At 39.8% G+C, this 6,000-nt stretch overlaps 1 long non-coding RNA gene across 2 annotated transcripts in view; it reads left to right on the top strand.

The window, feature by feature from the left end:
- The first annotated feature begins 2,264 nt into the window (after nt 1-2,264).
- LOC147913478 (uncharacterized) overlaps nt 2,265-6,000 on the top strand; it is a 75,117-nt gene continuing 71,381 nt past the window's right edge. The window contains exons 1-2 of one of the 2 annotated variants that reach the window (XR_015548752.1): nt 2,265-2,503; nt 4,392-4,554. This is a non-coding gene — a long non-coding RNA (uncharacterized LOC147913478). The remainder of the gene's footprint in view (nt 2,504-4,391; nt 4,555-6,000) is intronic. The other variant, XR_015548753.1, reaches the window with a different exon arrangement.

Genomic DNA, 6,000 nt, shown 5'->3' with positions numbered 1-6,000 from the left:
TGTTATATCCTCTTGTTGGATTGTTCCCTTGATCATTATGTAATGCCCTTCTTTGTCTCTTTTTACAGTTTTTGTTTTAAAGTCTATTTTGTCTGATATGAGTACTGCTACCCCAGCTTTCTTTTCATTGCCATTTGCGTGGAGTATCTTTTTCCATCCCTTCACTTTCAGTTTGTGAGTATCTTTAGGTCTGAAGTGTGTCTCTTGTATGCAGCATATATATGGGTCTTGTTTTTTTATCCAGTCAGCCACCCTATGCCTTTTAATTGGAGCATTTAGTCCATTGACGTTTAAAGTAGCTATTGATAAGTATGTACTTACTGCTATTTTTTAACTTTTTTTTTTTTCTCAGTGTTTTAGTAGTCCTTCTCTGTTCCTTACTTCTTCTATACAGAATTGATGGTCACTTTAGTTTGACCTCTGTCTGAAAGCTGTACTCTTTAACTCCCCTCCTCCCTCCTTTTATGTTTTTGATATCATATCTAACCTCTTTTTTGTGCATTTGTATCCGTTACGTTCTAATCATGGAAATAGATAATTTTTCCTGTTTGTGGTCTTCTCTTTTCCCCTTAAATCAGTCCCTTTAACATTTCTTGTAGCACTGGTTTCTTGGTGACAAACTCCTTTAATTTTTGCTTATCTGGGAAAATTTTGATCTCTCCTTCCATTTTGAATGATAACCTTGCTGGGTAGAGTATCCTTGGCTGTAAGTTTTTTCCTTTTAGCACTTTAAATATATCGTGCCATTCTCTTCTAGCCTGTAAGGTTTCTGCTGAGAAGTCAGCTGATAGCCTTATGGGGTTTCCTTTGTATGTAACTTGACATTCTCTTGCGGCTTTTAGGATTCTCTCTTTATTTTTAATTCTGGACATTTTGATTATGATGTGTCTTGGTGTGGGCCTCTTTGGGTTTATCTTGTTTGGGGCTCTCTGTGCCTCCTGTACCTGGATGTCTGTTTCCTTCCTTAGGTTAGGGAAGTTTTCATCTATTATTTCTTGAAATAGATTCTCTGCCCCCTTGTCTCGCTCTTCTCCTTCCGGGACACCTATAACACGGATGTTAGTGCGCTTGATGTTGTCCCAGAGGTCCCTTAGACTGTCCTCACTCTTTTTAATTCTTTTCTCTTTTACCTGTTCACCTTGGGTAATTTCTTCTAGTCTTTCTTCCAGCTCACAGATCCGTTCTTCTGTATCCTCTACTCTGCTTTTGAGTCCCTCTAATGAATTTTTCATTTCCAGTATTGTATTCGTCATTTCTGATTGGTTCTTTTTTATATCTTCCATTTCTTTATTGACATTCTCACTGAGTTCATCTATTCTTCTCCCCAGATCAGTGAGCATCCTTAACACTCTTAGTTTGAACTCTCTGTCAGGTAGGTTGCTCATTTCTGTTTCACTTAGTTCCTTTTCTGGGGTTTTGTCCTGTTCCCTTACTTGGAATGTATTCTTTTGCCTCCTCATTTTGCCTCTTTCCCTGTGCTTGTGTCTACGTATTAGGTAGGTCAGCTACGTCTCCTGCTCTTGGATAGGTGACCTTATGTAAGTGATGCCTTAGGAAGCTTCCAGTGTGCTTCCCTCAGTTCTCAATGTTCCAGGGGTGGCCCCTATGTGGGCTACGTGTGTCTTTCTGTTGTGGCCTGTTAGCTCTCCCTATAGGTGCCCAGGGAGGCTGAGTTATGCTCCTGGCCAGCTGTTGTTATGCTCAGCTGCTTGTAGTTGTTGTGGGCCCTTCAGTCTCTTTATCAGGTGTGGGGAGCCCCAACACAGTTGGCTGTAAGTTCTAATACCACATTTGTGTTGCAGTATTTCTTTTAAGTGAGTAGGCCCCCAGCGTGGCAGGTTGTTAGGCTCAGGGCCTTACAATTGCTGTAAGCCTCTAGCCTATTAGGTCTCTTGTCAGCTCTCTGAGGATTGCAGCTGGGTGGGGCTGGCCTCAGGCACAGGAGCACCCAATTGTTTCAGGCTTTGGAAGGTGGGGCAAACCTCCTATGTAGGTCTTTGAGAAGCACAAGTCTTCTGCAGCTGACAAGCCCTGTTACCCACAGGTCCACACACACAGTCAACACAGTCCTGCCCCGTGTGAGTGCCCCGACCTCCCCAAGAGGACCCAGTCTCACCACGGCGGGAGCCCCACACACTCCGCCACCGCCCCACACTCTCCACCCGCTCCTTGTGCACACCCTGCCTGCTCAAGTCGGCTCAGTTTCCAGGCTGCAGAGAATCCAGCCACCAATCTATGCAGGCCCACACTTTGCCTGAGGGCTTGTTGTTGGGTGGGGCCAGTCTCTAGGGTGGGCTGCCTGCCCTGGCTGAGCTGGATTAAATTGGTGCTCTAGTGGGTGGAGCAGACCCTGGGCTAGCAGGCCCCAGGGAGAACTCCAATGGTGTCTGTGTCAGCACGCTCACACCAGGCCACAACAATGGCCGCAGCCAATGTCCCAGTCCCTGGAGACTCCTCACCGAGGAGTTTCACCCCTCACCGAGATGCACTCAGGGCCTATTAGGTGAGTCTCTTTTCACCCCAGCACTGTGCACCTTTCTTTCTGGTGATTTTACGTTGCTTTGTGGAATGGGTGAGTTTGTGCACGGGCCCTTTAAGAGCCAGTTTTAGTTTCTTTGTGAACCAGGTTTTCTGGGGCTGCTCCCCAATGCTTTAGTAGCAGGGAAAGTCAGATATTATGCCGCTGATGTCGATTGTGCTGGGTCCACAAAATGCCCACAGTGGGGCCGCTCCCCGGCTCAGGGCCCCGCGCCTCCAGGGAGGGTGCGCACCTGTGAGCTGCTCCCAGCGGCCGTGAAGCTGGCGGCTTGTGAAGGTGGCGTTTTTCCTCTCCGGAAGGGAGTCTCTGCCTCTTCTACCCCAGTTAGGATTGTCCGTTGTTGCAGGAGTTCCTCTTATCCAGTTTTCAGTTCTGTCTCAGGGGTAATTTTTCCACGAGTAGTTGTAAATTGGCTGTGTCCACGGGAGGAGGTGAGTTCAGAGTCTGCCTACGCCGCCATCTTGTCTCCTCTCCCCTATTCAAATTTTTGAGAGATTTTATCAACATATCTTTCAACTCTTTAATTATTTTATTAGTGCTATTATTTTTTTTTACTTCTCAGCAACACTTTCATGTTTCTAAAGGTTATGCTTTTATAATAAATTTTCTTTTTGGTTGTAAGTATCTCATCTCTGTGGATTGTGTTTATAGTTTGCTTATTTGATGTTTTCCTGTTTTATCTCTGTTGGCATGAGTTTTTTTCCTGTTTGTTTTGTTCTTAGTCTTTCATGTTTAGGCTTCTCTCACACACCCTCTATTTAAGAATAAGGTAATAGTTTCTGGCAAAGGATTCCTAGGATGTTTCAGAACAAATTCCTATTGGCAATTAGAAGAAAAGAATCTGAAAAAACATGTAAAAGCCTTAGTTTGACTGTGTCAGAAATAAGTGAGTAATCACAGGGCCAACACCTAGAGAATGAGGAACCCAGAGCGATAGGGCTGATATCTGTTACCCTTTTTCCTCTTAAGGTCACTGGTGACTTTGAAAGTGGTTTTAACAAGTTGAACAGTGCTTTCAGCCTTCTCAGGGAACTAAAGGGTCAAATGCTAAAGATCACAATCTGCCAGAGAAAGCTTCCTGGATCCACTTAGGCTCTGTGTTCAGATTCCAAAGGCCTACACCTTGGGAGTGAGGGCGACTAGGAAGAGGATAAATGCCCATGGATTGCAGCCCAAACATGAACTCTTTAAAGAATAATAAATACTGTCCATTAAATTGTTTCCCATACTGTGTAAAATAAATAAAACTTTGCAGACAGAAGATATCAATGGGGAAAAATGCGCAGGTTTAGAGCTAGAATGAGAAAGAAGAGAAAGTAAGATCATTGAAACCAAGCATAAGCAGAATTTCACAATGAAAGATGGGATAAATCATAGCATTAATACTGAAATTTAACAACAATTATAAGAAAGGAAATTTTCTTGATAACATATGTAAAAATAAATAGGTACTTGTAAACTGAGTCTAATGAGGCTGTTGTAAAAATAACAAAGTATTATCAAATATATGTTTTATTTGTTTAATGATTGAAAGTGAAAAATTTTTTCTTATATATATTATGCATGTTCATCCTGGAACATAGCTAATGGTATACTGTTCTTAGGAGGAAATACCAGAGAGATTAAGATATCTAGACATAGACATTGCAATAACCTTTTTGTAGGCTATGATACTGATTTCACTTTTCTCAGTCTTGACAAAATGTCTTTGCTTAATAAAAGGCATGTATCTGACAGATGACATTCTTATTGCCAAGACAAATGGGTAGAACTCTATATAAGAATGGGGAAATGTATCATCTGATTAGTTTTCTCAACTTATCTGCTTGTTCTATTTGTTCTTTTATTTCAGTATATCTGTCTTTTCTATGGCATTTTTACCTTTTGTCAAATGAAAGCAAACTGAACTGAAACTGTGGAGAATATCTGAGAAAATGAAAAACAAGAGAGTAGCACAACTAACATGATGTACTTTTATGACTGGTTCTCTAATTAGGAGGTACAGAGACTTCAAGGTAAGATTAAGATTAATTTATGAGCATAAACCAAAATAAAATAATATACAAATTCATTTTCCAATAGCACACTCATTTGGAACCTGTAATTTAGCCAGAGCAAGTCCATTTATATTGAATTACAAAATATCTGTGGGGAAATCGATATGAAATCAAATTCAATATATATGGGAAAGCTCTTAGAAAGAATTTGCTTCCAGTGTCACCAAGGAGTTCTCTGGGACTTCTCAGAATACCAGGATGGGGGGATTTTCACAGGATATCACTGATTCCTCAGAAATTATGCAGGAATAACATCTTCTCATGGGATCTTTAAATGGTAGATTCACTGGAAAGTGTTTGTGCAGCATAAATAGGTTTTAAATATAATGCAAAAATTTAATATCCTAATTCTATATTTTTCAGTGGGACTTTTATATTTGAATTGTATTTAAAAAGTTGGGATAGAAAAATAGACATATAATTACATGTTAACCATTACATATTGAATCTATCATAATTTCTTGGCAATATGTTATGCTCTTGGGTGTTATATAACAAATAAAAATATATGTTATCTGCACTTGAGCAGATTATACTTAATTCTGGAGCTAAAAAAAAAATATTAAAACTTTAAAGGATATCTACTCTACTATAAGTTTTTTTCAGAGAACTTATTTTAAACTGTTTCCAACTTTATTGAGCTCTCTACCTCACACCTGCAATTTTGTCAGACAAACTCCCCTCTTGTTTGATAACATTGACACAATGTGGTGGGAACTCACTTTCCATCCTCTCTCTCACAAAGTTTATGGCATCTTCACCTCCTTTTCCACGATCTCAGTGGAATATTTATCATTTCTTCTTTCTAAGGCAAAACACTCTGCTGTGTCTTGGAAACTATCTCCCTTCTTAAGAGGTTTTGCTTTTTATCTCACTTCCTTTTTGGCACTTCATTCTCTTCATCTCCCCCTGAATTTTTCTACTTACTTTTTTAACTTATTTAGGTGTCTCCAATCCTGATAAAATCTTTTAGTCAACTCTGCAACCACTCATTCTCTTTTAATCATTAAACTTCTTGAAAGATCAGTCTATATTTACTGCTTCCATTTCATTACTATACACTCATCTTGTATTCTTCTACAAGAATGCTTTGCTTTTCAATCCTGTATTTTAAACTGCTCTTAATGGGACAGACATTCAAAGTACCAAAGATTTTTCTACTCTCTAGTACTTAAAAACCATTTGCAATCATTTGTTATGTCTTCCTCTGCCATAGCTCTTATTTTCTTGTTTCATTCATCTTTAATTTATCATCACATCCAACATCCTACTTTCAATCTTGATTCCTTACATGTGAATAGTCAAAATTGCTTTCTGACTGTTGGACTATCCTTCATCTGTATGTGTTTCAATTCATTATGCACACAGTTACGAAATGAATCTTTCTGAAACATTGACCTGATA

This window comes from Ceratotherium simum, chromosome 27 (genome assembly GCF_057802395.1).
Source record: "Ceratotherium simum simum isolate JZ-2026a chromosome 27, ASM5780239v1, whole genome shotgun sequence".
Classification (NCBI taxonomy): Eukaryota; Metazoa; Chordata; class Mammalia; order Perissodactyla; family Rhinocerotidae; genus Ceratotherium; species Ceratotherium simum.
Note: the sequence above shows the minus strand (reverse complement) of the source record. Positions and strands in the feature narration are given on the sequence as shown.